Here is a 25,810-nt window from a genome sequence, read left to right on the forward strand (position 1 = left end):
ATAGGAAAGCTATGGAGTTTTGGGTATTAATTTTGTAACCTACAAACCTTGGGGTCAAGAGGGACCTTACCTGCCCCCATTCCCGGTCTCTCCAAATAAAATAGCATGGTGCGGGGTCCAGTAGCATGGCTATGGCCTCTTATCCTCCTTTTGAACTAATTTCTACCTAACATCATGCACAAAAGTCAGATCAAAAAGGTTTAAAGTCCTCAGACTTAATATCAGTCAACATCAGACCAGAATCCATAAGGTACATTGAGGAAAGGTTGGAAACAACCTCACGATGTTGAAACTAAAGGTATCTTCAAAGACAAAACACCACTGACCTAGCAAGTGGAAGCAGAGATAAACAAATGGGACTATGTTAAACTAAGAAGCATCTGCACCTCTTACAAAACAGTGACCAGGATACAAAGTCAGTCTACACAATGGGAAAAAATATTCACCCAATGCCCATCTGATAAAGGACTAATATCAAAGATATACAAGACACTGGTTGAACTCTACAAGAAAAAAAACATTCAATCCTATCGGAAAATGGGGAGATGAAATGAACAGAAACTTTCTCAAAGAAGAAATCTGAATGGCCAAAAGGCACATGAAAAATGCTCTTCATCACTAATCATCATGGAGATGCAGATCAAAATAACATTGAGATATCATCTCATACCACAGAGACTGGCACCCATCCAAAAGAACAAAAGCATCTGCAGGTGTTGGTGTAGATGAGGGGAGAAGGGGACAATTATTCACTGCTGTTGGGAATGCCGGCTGCTTCAGCCTCTTTGGAAAACAATATGGACATTTTTCAAAAAACTAGAAATTGAGCTTCCATTTGACCAAGTAATACCACTTCTGGGAATATATCCCAGAGATGCAAAACAATACAGTAGAAATGCCATCTGCACTTGTATATTTATTGCAGCACTATTTACAATAGCCAAAATCTGGAAAAACAAACCCATGCCCGAGATCAGATGACTGGTTAAAGAAACTTTGATACATCTACACAATGGAATACTATGCAGCTGTTAGAAAAGATGAAATCATGAAATTTGCATATAAGTGGATCATCATGGAGAGTATTATGCTGAAAGAAATGAGTCAGAGAGAGAGAGAGAGAGAGAGAGAGAGAGAGGGACAGACATAGAATGACTGCACTCATTTGTGAAATATAAAGTAACAGAATGTGAGACTAACACCCAAGGATAACAGAGTTAAGGGCCAGGAGGATCTCTCCATGGCTTAGATGGAAGCCTCACATGCTGGGGGGAAATGGTAGCTAAGATAGAGAAAGGACAAGTAAGTAAATGATGCTTGGAGAGCTCATTTAGGATGGGAGATGCATGCTGAAAGTAGATTGTGATCCAAACATGATGGCCACTTACTACCTGAATTGCAAACCATAACACCCAAAAGGGAAGAGAGTAAAAGGGAATGTGCCTGCCACAGAGATGGGGAGGTGGAACTGGGTGTGGGGGTGGCAGGAGGGATTCTGGGAACATTGGTGGTGGAGAATGGGCACTGGTAGAGGCATGGGTATTTGATCATTGCATAACTGAAACATAATCATAAAAGTTTGTAAGAATGTAATTGTACCTCACTGTGATTCATTAATTTTTTAATGAACTAATATCTAAAGCTTCTCTTTGTTTCAGGGAATCCCTGTAAGAGAAATAACATACTAGTCACTGGGATTGTTTGCTCTGACAATATTTCAAGTTGCCAGTAGCCTGATCTACTGTTAGGTAGACTGTGGGATATTACATATTTTGGATCAGGATTGTATAGTCTCTTGCAGTTTTCTGCTATAACTTTTGGAAAAATCAGGGCATATTTTGCAAAACTGTATTTTAGATGGATAGGTAGTTCTGCTTTCTAAATTGTCTGTACTTGATTATTTATACTATTTAAATTTTTTTATGTACTGTGCCTATATTTAGAGTAGAACAAAACAACTATGCCCTACACTTCTCAAGGAAGTAGGAGAAAGGCTGGGGAGCAAGGGGCAAAGATTGTCTTTAGAATTGAAGTACAGAATTGCTTAGAGAATTGCAGAGTGAATGTGAGGATAAAGATCTGCAGTATTTCTGCCATCTGGAAACTTCAGTTCCCTGCGGCTTAGACACTTTTAAAAAGCTGCTCATCTCTTAATGGCAAATTTACTCTTTTTGCTGTTCTGGCACCTATGCACTTGATATGCAGGCTCCCTATGGCTATTAAGCTATTCTTGTCAGATTATCTACGGTTCCAGACAGACTGGAGCCTGTGAAGTGAGGTTTGGGCTGGGTACGCCTACTGGAGCCTGCGCCAAGGTCAGACGGAGCAGGGTACTGAGCACAAGTTGCATTTACTGGAAATATGAGGAACAAATAAAAGGTACTATCTTGGAAAAAGCCACAATTAAAGGTAGGAAAATGTTGTGACTAAGTCCCTGTGTAATAGGAGAAAGAAAAATGAGAGAGACAGGTTAAAGAGACAAACAAGGCGACAGAAAGGGCAGAGGGTGCCAAAGATAGAGAGCCCAAGAATAGCACTAAGCAGGACAAATGAAGAGATTTATTTGATTTTGGCTTGTGGGGAAATATGGGGGTTAGGCCACACTTGCCAGTAATCAGGGCTTACTGCTTGCTCTGTGCTCAATGACCATTCCTTGCGGTGATTAGTGGGGAACATATGCAGTGTTGGGAATCAAACTTGGGTTAACTGCATGCAAGATATGCATCTTAACCCTTATATTTTTTGACTCTGAAAATGAGCATTTGGTACGTTATTAGTTTGTTGAATGAAAGTTTCAGAGTAAAGAAGTTTTTTGAATTAGTTTAGACAGAGTACCCATGGCCTCACATATACCTAAGGAAAAAAAACTATGTAACACAGGGGTGTTATAGTACACTCTGGTTATTTTGCTTATGAAAATTTTTCTCTATCAAAAGTATATATATTATATATGCACATAGTGATAGCACAGCGGGTAGGGCGTTTGCCTTGCACGCAGCCAACATGGCCAACCTGAGTTCAATTCCTCCGCCTCTCTCAGAGAGCCCGGCAAGCTACCGAGAGTATTCAATATGCCAGACACAGTAACAACAAAGTCTCCAATGGAGACATTACTGGGCCCGCTCGAGCAAATCGATGATCAACGGGAGGGCATTTATATAGAACCATTTTCATTATATATGGTATTATGATAAATATATTGTAGATAATGAAATAAACGGATGCGGGAACAATTTTTGAAACATGTTTTTCTTGAACTCTAACTTAATAAGAATTCTCATTTAGGGACTCATGGGAGTGAATATTTCCAGACATCTATCTACAGGTAGTTAGAATCTAATTCTTAAAAATAGCTACAGTTAAGAAACTGAGATCATGTCAAATATTGCAAGTTTTGCTGTAAGGAATTGTACACAATAAGTATGCAACTCATTTTTCTACCCATGATGCTTTAACCTGTAGAGAAATTTTCCTCTTTAGTATACACAGTATTTTGAGCATGTCAATTTTTTCTTCCCTATGTCAGCCAGAATTCTTAATAGCAAGTAGTATATCGTGTTATAGGTTAATTTAAACAACAACAACAAAAAGAAATTTGATTAAAAACTAAACAAAAAAGCCATGTCTCGCATACCATTTCTTTTTGGTTTTTTGGGGCCACATTTGGCAGGGCTCAGGGCTTACTCTTGCTATGCACTCAGAAATCACTCCTTTCCTGCTGCTGGGATACCAGGGATCCAACCTGGATAACCACTTGCAAAGCAAGTGCCTTATGCATTGTACTATCTTTCTAGTTCCAATACTTACACATGTTCAAAATCAAGTTTAAAAACTTTCTAGCCAAGAGGAATATTAAAAATTATACCAATTTTTGGTTTCATAAATACCACCATGTAAATATACATGGTTATTAATATAAATAACCTTTCTGGTACTGCCACTTTACATTCTGGGAGTTTTACTAAAATTGCTGCCAAGTTTGACCCCTGAAATGCATGACTGCTTTCTTTGATTAAAACCTCAGGAACATCTCTTCCTTATAACTCCTGCTTTTTAAAAATGTCAATTGTTACAGGTGCAATTACGCATGAAGCCTAAGTCAGAGACCAGTATCTTGATTACTAGTGTATATAAGAAAAAAATTGTAAAGAAATAAGAAAATCACCCTAAATTCTGTTGTATTATTATTCAGATGTTGCTTAAATAATTGGATCATCAAAATAAAAATAATACATTTTCTTAGTATGTAATAATTTAGTACATAGTTCCTTAGCAAGCAATGTCTTCCTGTATCCATTAAATACACAGAGAAAAAACTTTCTAGCTGTTTTTAGAGGCGATAATTTTGTAAAATTCTGAGAGAGGATATTAGAAAAAAACTGGGAAAGTTCAGTTAGGAAGAAAAAGTATGCAGACATATTTGCCTTTCCAATAGAAAAGTTAAGATTGGCCTTCTCCTGTAGAGAGCTAAAAATATCATTGCAGATAGGTTTATTTGCAAATATCTTTTCAAAAATACAGCCTACACCCGGCCTCAGAGACCCTTAGATGTTATAACTGCTTATAATATATATATTTACATATATATTCAGGAATTAAAGATTTTATTCCATTGCTAACTGTCAACTTAATTTTGAGCAGTGGGATGCAGATTACCCCTTACTGTATGTGGTAGTTTAGGGTCAAAGATGCTACAGTTTCTTGCTTATAATTTAGCTGTTTTAACAAAATTATGAAATCTGACGATTATTAAAATATTATAGCATAAACATTTTTGACACAAATAAAATATATAGGTTAAGAGCTATATCTTCTCAGTGCTAAAACTTTGAGTATGGGAGGCTGATTCATATTTTAATATTCAAATAACTCCATTCAGAAACAGTCTTACAAAATTAAGAAAGTACTCTAAATTTCATACAAATGCACAATTCAAATGCACTTATTCTTTTTTGACAAACATTATAGTTGTTTTTTTTAGCCTCTTCTTTTTAATCCCAGAGAGTTGCTGCACATGCTAGGGGAAAAGGCAGCTCAGATAGAGAAGGGAGCACCAAATAAAGAATATTGGGAGGATTCTCCCAGGATGGGAGATGCATGCTGAAAGTAGACTATATACCGAACATGATTGCCACTCAATGCCTCTTTTGAAAACCACAGCACCCAAAAGGAGAGAGAACAAAGGGAATGCCCTGCCACAGAAGCGGGGTGGGATGGAGGGCTTGGGGGTGGATGGGAGGGATACTGGGATCATTGGTGGTGGAGAATGGGCACTGTTGGAGGGATGGGTACTTGATCATTGTATAACTGAAACCCAAGCACAGACATTTGTAAGTCTACAACTGTATCTCATGGTGTTTCACTAATAAAAATTTAAAAAAAGAACAAAGAAAAAAATAACCCCAGAGAGTTGAGAACTAAAACTTGAGTCTAAGAGTCACAGGTCACTTATTAACTTCTAAAGCAAAAAGACTCGTAGAAACAGAAAAGTATTTTCTCTAAATAAAATTACAGACTGAGACTAAAAGGATAGTCCAGTAGGTAGAGTGCATGCCTTGTATGAGGCCAACTGGCTCTGCTTCTATCCCACTCATCCTATGTTGTAGCCCAAGCCCCACAACAAGTAAATCCTTGAGCATGGCTTTGTGTGCTCCAAAAACAAATTTTAAAAAGTTAAAAATTCTGGAATTATATTTCAGTATTTTTACTACATATAAAATTTTGAGAGTACCCTGCCCACGTGGCAGGGCCTGGCAAACTCCCTGTGGCATATTTGATAAGCCAAAAAAACAGTAACAATAATGGGTCTCATCCCCCTGACCCCGAAAGAGCCTCCAAGATGGCAGCTTTGGGAGAGATGAGTAAAATCTCAGGGCCAGGACATTACTGGCACCCTATCAAGTAAATCCATGAACAGTGGGATGACAGTGATAAGATACGTAAAAATTTGAAACTATGATATATGTAACTGTAGATATTGAATGCTGCATAGGTCTAGATTGCAGTTCCAAGCACTTTAGGCTAAACAATGGGTTGTCTCTTCTCTCCCAGCAGAGAGCTTGTGCTATTGTAGTGCCATGCACTGCAGTGCTCCTCAGGGCACACCACACTCCACCTGGGCACTTCCAAACCTCTATGCTTTTCCTTCACCCCTCCGCTGTGTTATTTTCCCCTGTTAGTCACAACGACCTCCAAATAAGACACGATAACTTATAAAGTCAAACTCTGGATTTTGTATATGTAAGTGGTGGAAATATTGCTTTTCTTTTTCCTTTATGCTCTTTCCATATTTTTATTTCAGAGCAATGTACTTTTTGTAGAAGAAAGTTAATGCTATGCTTTTGTAATATGGGAGTTAATTGACTCTGAAAAAATATTTACTTCTAGACATTCTTCAGGAAAATCTCTGTCATGATCCAAAAATAAGTAACAGAAAAAGCACTCTATTGAGATTAGGAAAAACTAACATGATGACTGTAGTTTGGGAAATATAGCAAGATGTCCTGGGAAAAGCCACTCTTTACCATGAGTCCAGAGAAACCACTGAAGCTAAATTTAGGGTATTGTTAAAATCTATATCTCTTACTATGTTCATACAAAATGACTAGAAAAATTAAGAAATAAATTTAATATGTTTGTTTAAATGGATTACCAGTAAAGGAAAGTAGAAAGTAACATGTTCCTAGATGGAATTCTGCCCCTGGGTGGAATCTCCTTTGAAGGAATCCAGAGTGCTGGACTCCCTAGATGTAGTGTTGTCTATAGGTGGACCTCCTAGAAAAATATCCTTTGAAGGAAGCACGTTACATCTGTTCATATTTACGCTAATGTTCAACAACACCTACGTGTAATCGTTGTCCCCCCAACCCATCACGATTTCTCTATAACAACCCTTATTGATTTGAATTATGTGGCCATTGGTTAACGGCCTATGGACTTGTTCCTTCATCCATCACCGGGGGTGACTGCCATTGGCCCCAAACACACCAGGGAACTCGCATCACCACAGGATGGTGACTCAGGCAAATATTTACATACTTTTAATAAAACAAATGTAATGAATGTAATTACAAATTATAATCATACAGTATATCAGAGAAGCAATAGTATACATTTAGTATATATAGTACTTATTAATTTATAATTAATATATTAATACATTTATTTCAATGACATTTAATTCTAGGGTAGAAAATGATTTAGATAAAACTAGATAAAATTAGAATAGTTAGAATTTGTTCTAGTTAACAAAGACCATACTATTCATTTCTGGCTCTTAGCACTTTCTGGCATTCTGGTGTATCTTTAATTCTTTTAAACACGTGTTTTTGGCTTTCTGGCTCATCTTTAAATTTTTTTTCTTTTTTGGTCACACCCAGAGATGCACAGGGGTCACTCCTGGCTCTGCACTCAGGAATTACCCCTGGCGGTGCTTGGGGACCATATGGGATGCTGGGAATCGAACCTGGGTCGGCCACCTGCAAAGGCAAATGCCCTACCTGCTGTGCTATGGCTCCAGCCCCCTCATCTTTAATTTTTAAAGCACATGTTTCTGGCTTATCTTTAATTTTTAAAACACCTGTTTAACAAGTTTTGATATTTAAAAAACAAAGACATGTTTACAGAGCTATATGAGCCAATGTGCAATAAAAAATATTCACCTTGACAATCCTTGGATATTATCTACCACTATAAAGAGATCAAATTAATACCTATTTAATAACTTAAAATTACATCTTATTTAGTAATTTATAATACATAAGATGAAATATTATATTAGATATTTTATATTATTAGGTTAAAACTAAAGATCAAAAATGGTTAAAATTGAAATAATTAAAATTCTGGTAGGAGTCCTGAGAATTACCAGCTATTTTAATCAAAACATCTTCAAGGGGGTATGTTGCCATCAGCAGGTCAGATTGTACCTGTGAGGTGAGTGCATCAGCAGTCTGATGGTGCCTTCAGATTTCTAGATACCCCCAAATTTCTGCTATGCCTTGGCCAGACCCCAACAACTTGGGGCCAAGTTTACCAAGAAAGTAAAGGGCCAAAAGTGAAGTGTGTGGGAAACACACCCACAAACCACCTCCAGCTCAGCTATATAATTGGAGGCAAGGCCTCTCTGGTTCCTGATGGAGCTGCTTAATGGCCAGGATCCCAGAGACTCAGAGGCAGGTCGGCACCCATGAACGGCCTCTCTGCCTCCTGATCAAGCTGCTTAATGGTCATGATCCAAGCAACTCAGAAACAAATCTCAGAATGCAGCGGCTTTTGGCAGAAATGTGTCTGGTCCCCACAGCAGGTTACTGGTGCCGCAGGTGGGACTAGGTTTCATGCCTTGGCCTGTTACCTCTGGCAGATGGGAGGCCATTGGACAGTCAGGTTTGGGTCCGCAGTGATGAGACACATGGGGTCTCATGGGATGTGAGTGGAGCCAGCCCTTTTCTCCCGGACCCAAAGAGATCCCAAGTTGCTGCCCATGAACAGCCTCTCTGACTCCTAATCAAGGAGTTAACTGCCATGTTCCCAGAAACTCAGGAACAAACCTTGTAACCCAGCAGGTTTGGGCAGAAATCCCACCAGATTTAATTGTTAAAATTTTGGAATTCCAAAATCGTGCGGCCACTACTACAGCTGTGCAACATCATATGCTATTCATAATCAGAAAGAGAAAACAAATTGTCTGGTTGCCTTTTTGGCATATCTGAGTGTTGGGGTAAAGTCCCCAATAATAATGGTGGGTCTGGTGTAGAAATATTGAATGTAATCAAAGTAGAGAAAGAGTAATGTAGAAATCATCTGCTCCACCGGTAGGGGAAGGGTTTGGGATGGGGTGTATATTGGGGTTTTTGGTGGTGGAAAATGGGCACTGGTGAAGGGACGGGTGTTTCATTATTGTATGACTGAGACTAGACCCGAAAGCTTTGTAACTCTTCTCACGGTGATTCAATCAATAAATTTATAAAAAGAAAAAAAGAGAAGTAAGGCGGAGTTCATGCCCAATTCAATCAGCCTAATCAATGGCTGAATAAATAGCAATATTCTAACATTAAAAAAATCTTCAAATCCAGGTTTTCCAAGTCTGCTTCCTCGGATAATTTGAAAAATAGTGCAAAATTTGGCAAATACATTCATTATGGTGATATACTGAAAAAATATACTGAAATATACTGAAAAAATATAAAGGTCTTTATCTCAAGCTTGCATGGTCTCTGTAAAGTCTTAGTTCTTTTAAAAGTATATTAATTTTGTTTTACGATCGACGATCAACGGAAGGGCCTTTTGTTTTACTTAAAGCACTGTGATTTACAATAATTTTTCTTTTTTAAATTTATTTACCGTGAGACACAGTTACAAAGCTTTCATGGTTGAGTTTCAGTCATACAATGATTGAGCACCCATCCCTCCACCAGTGTACCTTTCCAACCTCCAATGTCCCCAGACATCTTTCTGCAACCTCCACCCCACCCAATGCCCTGTCTCTATGGCAGGCACTTTGCTTCTTATACTCTCTCCACTTTGTGGCAATATCGTTTACAATACAAATGCTGAGAGGCCATTATATTTGGTCCTTAATCTACTTTCAGAACACATCTCCCATCCCAAGCAATCCCTAAAACCATCATTGATGTAGTGGTCCCTTCTCTATCCCAACTGCCTTCTCCTCTAGCACTTGAGGCAGTCTTACAACTGTGTACCAATCCTTCTGGCCCTGTCTTTACTGTCCTTGGGTGTTAGTCTCATACTGTGTTATCTTATATTTCACAAATGAGTGCAGTTATTCTATGACTGGCCCTCTCTTTCAGACGCATTTCACTCAGCATGATATTCTCCATGTCCAGCCAAGTATGAACAAATATATAGACTCCATTTTTCACTAGCAGCTACATAGTAAACCATTGTGTAGATGTACCAAAGTTTCTTTAACCAGTCGTCTATTCTCTAGCACTCCAGTTGTTTACAGATTCTGGTTATTGTGAATGGTGCTGAAATAAATATACAAGTGCAGATATCATTTCTAGAGTGTTTTTTGCACCCCCCCAGGATACATTCCCAGAAGTGGTACTGCTAGGTTACACGGAAGCTCCGTTTCTGGTGTTTTTTTTTTTTGAGGAATATTCATATTGTTTTCCAAAAATGTTGGACCAGCTGGCATTCCAATCAACAATAAATGAAAGTCTCTTTTTCCCATGCTCATGCCAGCACTGGCTGTTCTTGTTCTTTTTGATGTGTGCCAGTTTCTGTGGTGTAAGATGATATTTCATTGTTGTTTTGATTTGCATCTCCCTGATGATTATCAATGTAGAAGATTTTTTCATGTGAGTTTTGGCCATTTATGTTTCTTTTTGGTGGAAGTTTCTGTTCATTTATTCTGCTCATATTTCAATGGGTTTTTGTGTGTTTTTTTTCTAAGGCTCTACAAGTATCTAATAATTTTTGGATATTGACACCTTATATGATTCGTATTGGGTAAATAATTTTTCCCATTACATTGGAAAAAATTTGGTAAAAAGAAAAATACAAACCACTATTTCAAAACAAAAAGAGGATACAAGAAAATGAAAAGACATCCCCTGCTCATGGATCGGGAGGATTAGCATTTTCAAAATGGCAATACTCCACAAAGCATTGTACAAAGATTCAGTGTGGTTCCTTTAAGGGTAGCACTATAGCACTGTTCTGTTCTCCCTTTGTTCATTGGTTTGCTCCAGCCGGGGCCCACTAACATCTCCATTATAAAACTTATTGTTACTGTGCCTAGCATATCAAATACATCACGGGTAGCTTGCCAGGCTTTGCCATGTGGGTGAAATATTCTCAGTAGCTTGCCAGGCTCTCTGAGAGGGGCAGAGGAATCAAATCTGGGTCGGCCACGTGCAAGGCAAATGCCCTACCCGCTGAGCTATCGCTCCAGCCCTATAAGGGTACTGATGATATTTTTCAAAGGATTAGACAAAACACTCCTGAAATTCTTATAGAACAACCAACCCCCACAAATAGCTAAAGCAATTGGAAGAAAGAAGATAGGTGGCATCACCTTCCCCAGCTCAAATTGTACTACAGTGCAATAGTAAATAAAAAAGAATTGTATTGGAATAGAAACAAATCTGCAAACCAATAGAATACAGTTAGAATACCAATAGAATATCCTAACACACACCCTCAAATATATGATGACTCAATCTATGATAAAGGAGCAATAAATGTGAAGTGGAACAAGGAATGCCTCTTCAACTAGTGGTGCTGGGAAAGCTGGACAGATACATGCAAAAAACTGAACTGAGTACTCTATCCAATCCCAGGCACAAAAGTCAGATCTAAATGTATTAAAGACCTCAATATCAAGTCTGAGTGCATAATGAACATGGAGGAAAATGTGTTAGAACCCTCTATTTCATTGAAGCTAAAGGCATCTTTAAGGTTGAAACACCACTGATCAAGTGATTTGAAACAAAAATAAACAAATAGACAACATTAAAGTAAGAAGTTTCTGCACCTCAAAAGAAACAGTGATCAAAATGCAATATAATAGTTTTAATTGTAGCAACACTAAGTTAAGTGCATATAATAAATGAACTGGAAAGTCTGATTTCTTATACCACGAAGAGGTTGTCATATCCTCTGTGTTATAGACCTTATACTTGACTTTTATTAGATTTCTTTCATATACATATATGATATATATATGCTACACCCACCCATGGAAGGGCTCATTCCTGATTGTGCACTCAGGGACAGGGGAGGTGCTCAGAGAACCTTAAAGGTTGATAGGGATAAAACCCTAATTGGCTGCATGCAAGGCAAGATCCCTACCACCTGAATTATCACTCTCATCTCTGTTTCAGCCACCATAAGCCTAAAGTATGACTGATGTTCTTGTTTGTTTGTTTGTTTGTTTTAGGAGAGACAGGAGAACTACCCCATGTGCATTAGTTCTTAACCACATTAACTTGATTTCTTTGCACTCTTACATTCTCCAGCTTCAAAACCAATTTTAAAATTGTTTTTTCAGTTTCATTCAGACCCTTGGTGGGGTTCCTAACTAGTTATTTGGGAATAAGGTCAATTTTAGAACGATTAGTAGTAGGGTAAATAAATGTACCAAGAACCTCGGGTTCTATAAAAAGTTGCTTTATAAACCAGCAGGATCTACAAATAATGATTATGTTTTAGAATTTATTTTTTCAATTCTTGAAGCTCCCTCAATGTACAGGTCCTACCAGAGGGTTACAGTTGTTATCTTCTTAATAGATTCTATTCCTGACAGAAAAATATCAGGGTATTCTTTCTTTCTATTATTTTTTTAGTTTAGGTCAATATTTTTGTAATGTAGGCCAACATTTCTAAAACAGTTCAGCTTTGATATTACAGTCAAGGTTTCAGTAATGCAAACAGTATCCAAGTTATCTAACAGAAAGAAATATTTCTTCCTGGATTTTTTTGACAACCAGCGATTCTTATGTCATATAAAACAATTAAATTTTCTGAAAACATAAAAAAAGAAAAGGCAATATTTCAATATTTCTCATAGTAATATATGATCTGCCAGGTTGCTGAAGGTCATGGCTCAGAAAGAAAATGTTTGAGTTCAAAAAGGAAATATTTATGGGGTTGGAGCAATAGACAGCAGGTAGGGCGTTGGCCTTGCCTGCCGCCAAACCGGGTTCAATTCCCAGCATTTTATATGGTCCCCTGAGCACTGCCGGGGTAATTCCTGAGTGCAGAGCCAGGAGTTACCCCTGAGTACCGCCGGGTCTGACCCAAAAAGAAAAAAAAAAAAAAAAAAGGAAATGTTTATAAATCAACAATATAGGGTATAAATACATCAATAAACAAGGATTTTTGTTGCTATTTTTCTTTAATTTCAGTATTATGTTTTTCAATTCACTTTAAGCACTATGGTTTAAGAAAATTGTGATTGGTATAATTTAATATATAAAACTTCCAGAACCACAAACTCCGCCCGTGTTCACTTCCCTCCACCTTAGTCCCAGTACCTTCCTTTGCCACACCCCACTATTTTTTTCCTGTGGCAAGCTTCCTACTGGAAAAGATTCTTAGTTTCAGTTTCCTTTGCACGTTTGTTATCCCACTACTATGTTTCTTTATGTTCATGTGGCAGAGATCATTCTGTGTCTGTCACTATCCTTCTTGCAAACTTCACTCATCTAGAAAAAAATTCAGCTATTAACAAAATAAATCTTATATAGAAGGGGGTGAGTAGCACCCCCGGCATGTGCAAGGGTTATTTCTGGCTTTGCGCTCAAGATTTACTACTGGTGGGGCTTAGGGGACCAGGTGGAACGCCTGGGATCCAGTCCAGGTCAGCTTTGTTCACGGAAAGTGCCACACCCACTGTGCTATGTCTCTAACAAAAACTTATTAGGATTATATTTATCTTAAAGAGTTTCACTTAGTTACATGTAGAAAATATTATTTTATTAAATTGTAATTTGCAATTGTTTTTGTCATGATCTTTATAATTATTATGTTCAGTTCCGTGACAAATCTATACTCCAGTGGGTAGCAAATTATTCCTATAGACATTATGACAAAGAATTAGAACAGTTATGCAAATGGAAATAACTTTATAATGTTCACAAGTAAATATTTACTATAATTGTTGTGAAATGCAATTATCTAGAATAAAACCCAGAATTAGCAGACCATATTAGACCTTCACGAATTCCATATAATTTTATGGAATTTATCTTTAATGACAATCTTCCTCTGTTATAAATTTAATTCATTATAATATTATTTTTTTAGAATTAGTTTTATTATAATTATTATAATATAATTATAATATTAGTTTAATTTTTTGAAGTTCTATTACATTATAAAATTATGAAAACAGGAGAAAATGAACACATGAATTATTCTTTATTCAATTTATATAATAAATATCTTTTCAAATTAAATGAATTTCACAATATTAATGAAAACATTTATTAGATGACCCCATTCATGAGTATTTACTGAAGTTTTCATTTCTTTAGAGAGGAGAAAATAAAAATGCTAAAATTATAGGGCAATCCCAAACTCTCCCAGAAATTTATAAATGACACAATAGGAAATATGAACACAAACAGCAGTTTTGATATGTACGTGTCTATTAATATATGCTAAAAATTATTACTTAAGAGTTTTCTTAATATTTATTATGGCATGACTTATTAAAAAGGAGAAGAAAAGGTTCAATGAGATAGTACGGCAGATATTGTCCCTGCACACAGATGGTGACATGCACCACATATAGTTCCCTGAGCACTGGTAGGAATTATCTCTGAGGACTAGGAGTAAACCCTGAGCACTACCAGGTATGACCAAAAAAAACAAAAAAACAAAAAAACAAAAGGGAGAGAGAGAGCCAGAGAGACAGAGTGAATACATTTGCCTTGCATGCTACTGGCCAAGTTCAATTCCCAGAATCCCACACAGTCCTTTGAGTACCATCAGGAGTAATTCCTGAGTGCAGAGCCAGGAGTAACCCCTGAGCATCACTGAATGTTGCCCAACCTATCTCCCCACCAACTCCCACACACAAAAATCAGGCATCAACAGACTATGTGCATGAATATGAAAGATTTGACATTAAGAAATATTCATTGAGATCAGGGTTAATATGTAAGTAGTATTAGGTCCAGTGTTCATCGATTTGAGTGGGCCCAGTAACATCTCCATTGTGAGACTTCTTGTTACTGTGTTTGGCATATCAAATACGTCACGGGTAGCTTGCCAGGCTTTGCCGTGCGGGCGAGATACACTCAGTAACTTGCCAGGCTCTCCGAGAGGGGCGGAGGAATCGAACTCGGGTCGGCCATGTTGGCGCTTGCAAGGCAAACGCCCCACTGCTGTGCTATCCCTCCAGCCCAAGTCCAGTGTTACCATGTATTTTAGAAGTGTAGATGGCATTTTACAGAAAAAGGAACATATGTGATTTGGAGGGACAAGTCTCCCAAATAGTGTTCAGTGAGCCATTGGGCCTGTGCCCAAAGTACTTGGCCGAGTGATGCCCAAGCTTACCCTTGCTGTGGTCGACCAGTGCTATTCTGAAAGTGTTAAATGGAATTATGTGGTGTAAGAAATATAGTACATGTCAGATATGCACTCTAGTCCCTTGAGAAATTTCCCTAACCCCAAATGAGGTTAAAAAACAAAAAGTTAAAGTCCTAATTTTATCAGACCAATTCAAATGCTAATTTATTTTTCTTTTAGGCCACACCTGGTAGTACTCAGAGGCTACACCCAGTTGGTCTTTAGGGCACCATGTGGTGTTGGGAGTGAACCTAGGACTCCTGCATACAAAGTATTCGCTATAGTTCTTTGACTTATCTCCCTGGTTCCAGTGATAATTTTATCAATATGTATTATGTGAAAATTTTTCATAACCATTTAACTTTGCTTGAGTAAGTATACATTTGAGGTTTCCTTCTATTCAGTTATTTCAATATAAAAATCAAGGGGTGTTTTACATGGCTATGGATATGTGGGAATAAATCTATTAAACTTTTTAAACTTGGGGTAGGAAAGAGTTAGAGGTTTGGGAGAGTAGAGAACAGAGCATTCAGAAATGCTTAGACTGAAAAAAATTAAGAATAGCATGCCAGAGGATAAATATAATGCCAAGATACACTTATCATGTGAAACTGGCAAACACAACTTTGAGCATTGTACTTTTCTTATAGGGAATAGAAATTCGGAAGTTAAATATTTTTGAATATTTTGTTGTACTTGAAGTGGCATTTTAATTATATGATATGTATAAGATTTTGAATACACTTTATTTAAACAAACCTGTACAATAAATGTAGATGATTATTATTTTGAGAACTATTTTGTGATGTATTCTAACTATAATATACAGATTGAATTTAACTTTTTTCTCTTTAGCAATGTAATCATCTCAGCATATTAACCATTGGGAATATTATTTCCCTCTTCAGTTTCCAATTGCAAATTTCATTATAACATGATATGGGTACAATCTGCTGTTTCTTATATAACATTATACTCAGGTTTTCCAGCTTTGAAATGACAATATTTTAAAGCAAAACAATACCAATCTGAGTGCCCAAGAACAGACGAATGGATAAAGAAACCATGGCACATCTACACAATGCAATTATGCAGCTGTAAGGGAAAATGAAGTCATGAATTTTGCCTATAAAAGGATGGACATGGAGAGTATAATGTTGAGTGAAATGAATCAAATAGAATGACTGCATTCATTTGTGATATATAAAAATAATCATAGTAGAAAACTAATACCCATGGCCAGGGAAAACAGGTTAAGAGGACTGATCAATGGTTGGAACTAACCACACGTGTGTGGGGGGGCTGTGGGGGGGGGGCTGAGGGTAGGTGAGATAGGGAAGAGACCAACATGACAATAATAGCTGGGAATGATCATGAAAGTAGGTAAAGGGATATTCTTGATAACCTTTCAGTATCAATATTGCAAACCACAATACCCAAAAAGGGAGGAAGAGAGAGAGAGAGAGAGAGAGAGAGAGAGAGAGAGAGAGAGAGAAAGAGGGAGATATATATATATATATATATATATATATAGAGAGAGAGAGAGAGAGAGAGAGAGAGAGAGAGAAAAGTGCCTACCATAGAGGCATAAAAGCAGGCAGGGGTTGGGGGTGGGTGGTGGGTGGGTGATGGGAGGTCAGCCTGGGGACACTGGTGCTGGGAAATGTTTACTTGTGGAGGGATGGGTATTGAAATACTGTATGACTGAAATCCAATAGTGAACAGCTTTGTAAGGGTCTATTTCACAGAGATTAAAAAAAAGTAAAAAGAAATTATAGGACTTTCAAGACTTTAAGACAACTAAATAAAAAAGCTAATTTGATAAATTTCACACTGATCTCTTAAAATCAACATAGTTTAAAAACTCATATGAAAGTGCTATCTGTATAATTCCAACAAGAATGATAAGCATAAATTAAACTATATTTGTATTTTATAAGTGTGTTATTTACATGAAATCATATTCTCAGGAGGGCATAAATTATTCTTTGTATATTTTACCATGACCCTGAATTATACATATTAAGTCACCTTCTCAATAGACACTTTTTAAATGAAATTGTGACATGTTTACTTTAAATATGATCATTGTATGGTGTATTTCAGAGTGATATTAACTGGAAAATCACATCGCCAATCTAGAGTCCATCCTTAGCACCGAATATGTTCCCTGAGTCTTGCCAGGAGTGATGCTGAGCACAGAGCCAAAACGCATGCTTAGCTCACCTCCTATGTCCACCAACCCTAAAAGTGTCATAAATAAAATGACAAATATGATGCCATAAAGAAGAATAATATCAGGGCTGGAGCGATAGCACAGCGAGTAGAACATTTGCTGTACACGTGACCAACCCTGGTTCAATTCCCAGCATCCCATATGTTCCCCCGAGCACTGCCAGTAGTAATTCCTAAATGCATGAGCCAGGAATAAACCCTGTGCATCACCGGGTGCGACACAAAATAATAAAAAAAAGAAGAATATCACAATAGTGTTCTAAAGTGCACTGAAATTTCTTCTCACTAATGCACTTAATATTTTTCTCACTAATGATTTCCCAAGTAAAATTTTACTCTGTCAAATTTGTTAATCCACAGGACAAAAGGAGTAGAATATAAATATACATTTTTCTATTCTGAACTATAGCACACTAAATTTATCTTGGAATCTTAAACATTCCTGTAGTTAACAAAATATCTTTTCTTTTGTAATAATAAGCCTCAACTTTTATACCTTATATACAACATGCTGAAAAGTTTAGCAATATTAAATTTTGAAATGGTGGCAAATATTTTTTGGAAAATGTACTATTTCAAAAGAAAAAATAAAGACATTAAAGAGATATTAAAGACATAAAAGTAATTTTATCTTAATTTTTCTATTTTGAAAAGTATGCATAGTGAGATTGGTATATTGTCAATATTAAGCACTTTTACCCCATATTTTTTTTAGCTTGTATGAATCCCAATGTCTATTGCCCTATATTTAATATGAATATAATATTTTTGATGTCTAAATATATTATAAAGACAATAAATAACTAAAAAGTCATAGGAAATTGCATTATGACATGATTATGCTATTGGTAAGTTATATTTTCTGAATAAATGACAATATAACAAATTATTCAAAATAGAGAATAATAAAATATTTATGTAAAACATGCATTTTTCTTTTTAAAACATAATACTTACTACAGTATTTTATCTCAAAATAAAGCATAAAATATATTTTGTTTTTAATATTAATTTTGTCATGTTTAAAATAATGGCATTTCCAATTGTTTTTAAATTAACTTTAGGTGCAACTTAAATATTAAAATGTTTCATTTCTAAAATATTTCATATTCCAACCATAATACTGAGTGTATTTTTTTCTAAAAAGCAATTCATCAAGTTAAGTATACATAGGAATATTCTAAGTGTTATATAATTTGCAAAAATTTGGAAATCAGAGTCAAGGGTAGAAGAGAGGACCCTGGGACTGCAGTGGAGGGAAGTGGGCAGTCTGGTGGTGAGTTTGGTGTTGAAACTACGTGTGCATGAACAACCTTAACAATGTTATAAATCATGGAACCTCAATGAAAATGGGACAAATAATTTTCAAATCTATATAACCAAAGTAAATAAAATACGAAAGTAAAAAATAAGGAATGAAGATGTCTTGGTATGTAATGTGCTCATATAAAAAGTTAACAGTTGGAAACTGTGAATGTACAATTTCATTACCACTAATAATTACCCAAAATAATGCTGCTGTTAATCAAATAAATGACCAAATCTTATTACATAGTCACCCCCAATCCTCAATATAAATGGATAGGAGGGGAATATACACATAAAAGGTAAGTAAACATGGAAAAAATTTACAAAGTTTCATACCAGAAATATCTAAATCATAAAAATGTGATATCGGCAGTGGGAGCATGGAAGGAAGTAATTCAGTCAAATTAATTTTGCTATTTTTACTTGTAATAGTGTAGTAAATCTGAAACTCTAAATAGATTACTTCAATAGTATTTTAAGTATGATACCTAAATAAAATATTAGTACAAATAATAAAATTTAAAAATAGAAATACTATTGATATAATTAATCTATAATATGAAAGGTCATAGCTAATGCATTTGACTTGAACTAAAAAAAACATAGAGGGGAAACAATAGAGATAAGGTGCAATTCCTTTTCTGTAATAGGAACCAAGACCAAATATATTAAACCTATAAATACAGCATTTTCTGAATTTTATTCAGGAATCAAGATCATGATTGGTCAATTATGTAAGTTTCTATTGAGACTGATACTGACTACAGATTAACAATTCTATATTGCTAATACAACAATATCAGTAAAGATTCATCGCATTATAGCTTTTTCTACAAAATGACCCTTTTCAGTAAAGTAAAAGTTAAAATATGAATGATTAATTCTTTGAAATTTTAAAAAAAAGTACTGGGAAACTAACCAACACACCTTTCACAAAACCACTCCTTTATAATCACAAGGAAGAACATTTAACCCAAAAGACAGAGTTCATCTTTATAGGCAGAGATTACTTCTCATGGTCAGATGAACATTGTTCTTAGTTATTTGAGCAGCAAGGAGCATGGAATAAGGGAACAAGACATGACTAGGTGGAAAGATTTTACATGGATGCCAATAAGCTGCTAGCAGTATTTTACACTCAAAGAAATAGTGGATCGGACATCCAATAAAATATTTGAGGATATGAGAAAAACAGTGGATCAAGCAGTCAATAAACTACAGGAGGAAATGAGAGAGGAAATAAGAAAACTACAAACAGCAGTATCGTTAATAAAAAGTTGGTAGGTGAAATGAAAAACTCAAGTGTGTGCCCTCAATAGTAGAGTAAAAACAGCTGAAAAAAAAATCAGTGAGCTTCACAATGAGTGGTAATAACAGTTAAAGACATCATTGCTGAAAACTTCTAGAAGCTGGAGAATGCAGGCATCCAAATCCAAAAAGCTAAAAAAGGAACCATCTAAAAGATATTCCTATAAAAAATTATTCCAAGACATATCCTAATCAGAATGATGGATACCATAGATAAAGATATAGTACTGAAAACAAGATCAAAGAAATTATTTACAAAGGAACGTCCCTTAGATTTACTGCAGACTTATTTAATGAAGCCCTTAAGAACCTAGACCAATGTCAGGATCACTGTCACTGTATCACTGTCATACCATTGTTCATCGATTTACTCAAGTGGGCGCCAGTGACATTTCCATTAGTCCCAGCCCTGTGATTTTAGCAGTGTCTCCTTACTCATCTTTCCCAATGCTGCAGATTGGAGGTTCTTTTAGGGTCAGGGGATTGAGACCCATTATTGTTACAGTTCTTGGCATATTGAATATGCCACAGGTAGCTTGCCAGGCTCTGCTATGTGGGATACTTTTATATACCAATATTATTTAAACAATTTTATTCTGTTGCCAGGGATAAAACATAAGGAATCGTACTTGCAAGGCAAGAGCTCTAATACTGAGCAACATCCCTAACCCAATACAAACTTTTAAATAAAGTTTTAAAAACTTTATTACTTTAAAGACTATTAGTAGTTTTATTTATTAGTTTTTATTATTATTAGACCTGCACTGTAGCCCTGTAGCACTGTCCTCCCGTTGTTCATCAATTTGCTCGAATGGGCACCAGTAACATCTCCATTGTGAGACTTGTTACTGTTTTTGGCATATCAAATATGTCACGGGTAGCTTGCCAGGCCTTGCCATGCGGGTGAAATACTCTTGGTAGCTTGCCGGGCTCTCCTAGAGGGGTGGAGGAATCAAACCTGGGTCGGCCCCATGCAAGGTAAATGCCTACCCGCTATGCTATCGCTCTGGCCCATTAAATAGACCCTTCTTTCAAATTTCTACTAAACTGTGCTGAAATGCATAATAAATGTATTAGAGAATATTATAACTGAAATGGACAGAAATGGCAAGGAAGCGATTACACCAACTGATGTGCTCTCTAATGATGCATCATCATGAATCAGCATCCAGTCAATACATTCTCACCAACCGGAATCACGTTCATGTGTAAGGATAAAGCAGATAAAACACAAAGGTGCAGTTCTCCCCTGATCTAGCCTATGTCACAACCAAAGCTAAGCCCTGAGCACAGCCAGGTGTGGCCCAAATGTTGGGATATAATAAAATAACTTAATGAAAGGAAGGCCGCATCAAGAATAATTTCACTTAATCACTTAATCACTTAACTTCCCGTTAGTCATCGATTTGCTCGAGCAGGTGCCAGTAACGTCTCCATTTGTCCCTGTCGCGTGCTAGTGTAGCCCAATGGCATCTGTTCGCTCCGGGAACATGAAGGGCCTCAAACCGATTGTTCATGATCTTGACGAAGAAGCCTGACCATCTGGTAGGTGGGCGGCCACGCGGTCTTTTGACATCCTGTGGAATCCAGTCGGTAACAGCTCTAGTCCAGCAGTCGCTTTAAATCTCATTACGTGACCAGCCCATCTGATTTTCGACACCTTGGCAAATGAGACAGTGTCCCTGATTCTTGATCGTCGGCGGATGTCGGAACTGCGGATTCTTTCTCTCATTTGAGTGAAACGTGATATTCCAAGCATAGCTCTTTCAATTCTTCTCTGGGAGACATGAATAGCGTTCTCATCCTGTTTGCATAGGGCCCAGGTCTCTGAGGCATATGTTAATCCAGAAAGAACAGTGGAATCAAAGAGATATGCCCAGAGCCGGAGGTTCTTCATCCTCTTAGCTATTTCTTCGACGTTCTTGAAGGTGTTCCAAGCCGCTCTCTTCCTCCTGTGCAGCTCGGGTGCCAGGTCTATCCCTCTCGGAAAGACTGGCAAGCTACCAAGAGTATTCCCCCCGCATGGAAGAGCCTGGCAAGCTATCCGTTGTGTATTCGATATGCCAAAACCAGTAACTACAACTGGTCTCATTAACCTGACCCTGAAGGCTTCACCGACATGGCAGCACTGAGAAGGATATGAAAGGAGAGGCTGATAAAATCTCAAGGCCGAACTAGGCTGCCACAACGAAGGAAGACAAAAATGATCATCTGTACTTTCAATGCATGTACGCTAGCATCAGATGCATCCATCGAGGACCTGATGGTACAAGCGTGAATGATCAAGTACGACATCATTGGTCTGACCGAGACAAGAAGGCACGAATCTCACCATGTCGTTTTCGACACTGGAGAAGAATTGTTCCTCGGAACATGCGATAAAAGAGGTATCGGAGGTGTCGGTGTCCTTGTCAAGACAAACTTGGCCATGAGCATTGATTCACTCGAATGCCTAACAACCCGAATCGGATGTTTACATTTGAATAGATGTGGCTCACTGCCGGCCGTTTCTATCTTCGTTGTCTATGCACCAACATCTCATTATGATGAAAGAGAAATCGAGAAGTTCTACATGGAGCTGGAGAAGTTCTATAAAGAAGACCACACCTTCTACAAGATCATTGTGGGTGATTTTAATGCCAGCATAGGACTGAGAAGATCAGCTGAAGAACTTCACATCAGGACACATGAACTAGAATGGAACGAACAGGGTGAGAGACTGTCTGAATTCATCATGTTGACCAAGACCATCCATGGTAACTCACAGTTCCAGAAGGCAGAATCTAAACGTTGGACATGGTCCTGGTGGACAATTCCACAACAAAATAGACCACATCATATTCAATCGACAGTTTTGCCTGACCGATGTCACTGTTGTCCCAAAATTCAGAACGGGATAGGACCACCGTCTCCTTCGTGCAAAATTCTACTTCACAGAGCAGGGAGAAAGGGCTGCAAAGTTCAAAAAGAGAACTCCCAGAACGACCGCCAACTGGGAGCTCTTTGGCACTATTGCGGCAACATGGGAAGATGCCATTATTGACAACATTGACGAGGAATACGATCGACTGGTTAAGCACCTCCATGAATGTGCAAGAAATGCCAAGAGAGAGATAGCCACAAAAAAACGCCTGTCTTCGAAAACTCTTGAGCTAATTCGCCAGCGTGGTTTGGCGCATGCCTCAGGCAACCGCAAGCTAACGTCCGAGCTTGCAAAGCAGTGCAGAGATGCGATCAAGGAAGACCTCAAAGAGAGAAGAGCAGAAGTGCTGGTAGATGCGGCAGAAGCTGGGAAAAGTATTTGTAACGCCCACCTGTCCTTCGCCAACTACAAGACCAAGATAACTGCCCTTCAACATCCTGATGAATCCATCACATCCTCCAGAATGGCAATGGAGAAGATTATCCATGACTTCTACTCAAATAACTCAAATATCTTCGATAGCCATGTCCACTTGCCGACATACCAAATTCCACAGGATGGATATGTCATTCCCAATGTTCTCCCTTCCGAAATTCGACACGCCATTTCATCAGTAAAGAAACAAACAGCACCCGGCCCAGACAAGGTCAGACCTGAACACCTGAAGAACCTGCCATCAGTACTCATCAATACACTGACTCGGCTCTTCACATGCTACCTGTCTGAATGCAAAGTTCTGTCCCAATGGAAAACCAGCAGGACCGTAATACAGTTCAAGAAGTGAGACATCCATGACATTGGCAACTATCGCCCGATCTGCCTATTGTCTGTCATCTACAAGTTGTTCACTTGAGTCATCCTAAATAGGATTGGCAGAACACTAGATGAAGGACAACCATGCGAGCAAGCCGGGTTCCGCAAAGGATTCAGCACCATCGACCATATCCACACGATAACCAAGCTCATTGAGGTTTCTCGGGAGTTCAAGATGCCGCTCTGTTTAACGTTCATTGATTTAAAGAAGGCCTTTGATTCTGTTGAGACAGAAGCGGTCATTGAAGCCCTAGCCAATGAGGGCATTCAAGCCCAATACATCAAGATCCTCCCTGAGCTGTATTGCGGATTCACTACAGGATCTCACCATTCTACAAAAAAGTAATCATTGATGTCAAGAGAGGGGTTGGGCAGAGTGATACCATTTCACCAAAACTCTTCAATGCCACCCTCGAGAACATCATGCGATGACTGGAATGGGAAGGAATGGGAGTGAAGATATGTTCAGCAACTACACCACCTCTGCTTTGCTGATGACATTGTTTTAATAACACCAAACATCAGCCAAGCAGCACAAATGGTGGCCGATTTTGACTGTGTGGAAAGGTAGGACTACAGCTGAATCTTACGAAGACAATGTTTATGAGAAACAGCCTCGTTCCTGATGCCCCATTCACTCTCAACGGAACGACCATCTCCGAATGCAACAGCTATGTGTACCTAGGTCGAGAAGTTAATATGACAAATGACCTGACACAAAGAATACTTTAACCATCTATATTCTCATTCAGATATGAAGTAATAATCACAATTTCATGGATAAACAATAGCTAAGGAAGTTGATAGGGTCAAAACTAATTTTGAAAGAATTACTGAAAGGGATACTGAAAGGCAAGACAAACCCCAAAAACACAACACATTATAAGAGAAAGATGGCACAAATGGCACAAACTCCCAATAATCTTGCTCAACATCAATGGTCTAAAGACACCAATTACAGTACAGAGATTGGCAAAATGTATTAAAATATCGAATCCAACATTTTGCTGCATAAAAGAAAAACATGTGAATAATAAGAGCAATCATAGACTCAAAAATCAAAGTCTTGAAAACAATTCTTTAAGCAAAAAACTCCATTAAACAGATTGCGGTGACCATAATAGTATCTGATGTCAAAGATTTTAGGCTGAAAAAGCTTAGAAGAGACAATTAAAGTCATTTATTAATAATCAAGGAATACATATACCAGAAAGAAATTACACCCCTAAAAACACCCAATTAGAAACCAAAAAATACTTGAAAAATGATTGCTAATAGACTTCAAGAAGGAAGTAGTTAGCAACACAATAGTTTGTAGCAACACAATAGTAATCGGAGACATCAGCACCACTTTGTCACCCCTTGATAGATTAATGAGACTAAAACTGAACAAGGAAACACTGGCTTTGGAGGATGAAATTGAAGAAAGGGAGCTACTATATATATATATATCACTATCACCCCGTTGTTCATCAATTTGCTCGAGCAGGTGCCAGTAATGTCTCCATTCATCCCTGTTATGTGCTAGTGTAGCCCAATGGCATATTGGGGGCTCTTTCACAGTCAGGGAAATGAGGACCATCACTGTTACTTTTTTGGCATATCGAATACGCCATGGGTAGCTTCCCAGGCTCTGTCATGCGGGTGGGATACTCTCGGTAGCTTGCCGGGCTCTCCAAGAGGGATGAAGGCTTTTAGGGAAGCCTCTAATCACCTTTACAGGTGTTCCCAATCAGGCATATATGTGGACAAGAAACTCACAGTAACCTGCTGGGTTCTCTGAGAATGAGAATTAGAGAATAAGAGGTCTGTTTGGAGTAGGCCCAGTCCCGAACTGAGGAGGCTTTAAGATCTCAGCCCTGGGTCCAACACACCTGGGTTCCTCTGCCGGTTCCTTCATGTGTGAGGCTGATCTGAGTATGTGTAGAGTGGTCTCATCATGGCTGTGGCTGGGCCCCAGAGGTCTTAAACTACTGGGGCTCTACTCGGGGTGGAGAGGGAAACTCAACCTGCCCTCCTCCAAGGGGCCCCGGTGAGGACAGCCAGGTGCGGGGGCAGGAGACTCTACGTTGTTCTCTTCCAGGAGCTTGGTTTTATACTCTCTGGATCCTGGCTATATGTGAATTATTAAATGACTGAGAAATAACTCCTGTCTGTAACTGACCTGATAGTGTAGGTCTG

The 25,810-nt window shown here is 37.9% G+C and overlaps 1 long non-coding RNA gene across 1 annotated transcript in view; it reads left to right on the top strand.

Annotated features, from left to right (window-relative positions):
- Positions 1 to 2,323: 2,323 nt before the first annotated feature.
- The window catches only part of LOC130020113 (uncharacterized), a 36,015-nt gene continuing 12,528 nt past the window's right edge, over positions 2,324 to 25,810 (top strand). Inside the window, exon 1 of the long non-coding RNA XR_008791952.1 lies at positions 2,324 to 2,409. This is a non-coding gene — a long non-coding RNA (uncharacterized LOC130020113). The remainder of the gene's footprint in view (positions 2,410 to 25,810) is intronic.

Source organism: Sorex fumeus, unplaced genomic scaffold (assembly GCF_029834395.1).
Source record: "Sorex fumeus unplaced genomic scaffold, SorFum_2.1 ptg000010l, whole genome shotgun sequence".
In the NCBI taxonomy this organism is placed as follows: Eukaryota; Metazoa; Chordata; class Mammalia; order Eulipotyphla; family Soricidae; genus Sorex; species Sorex fumeus.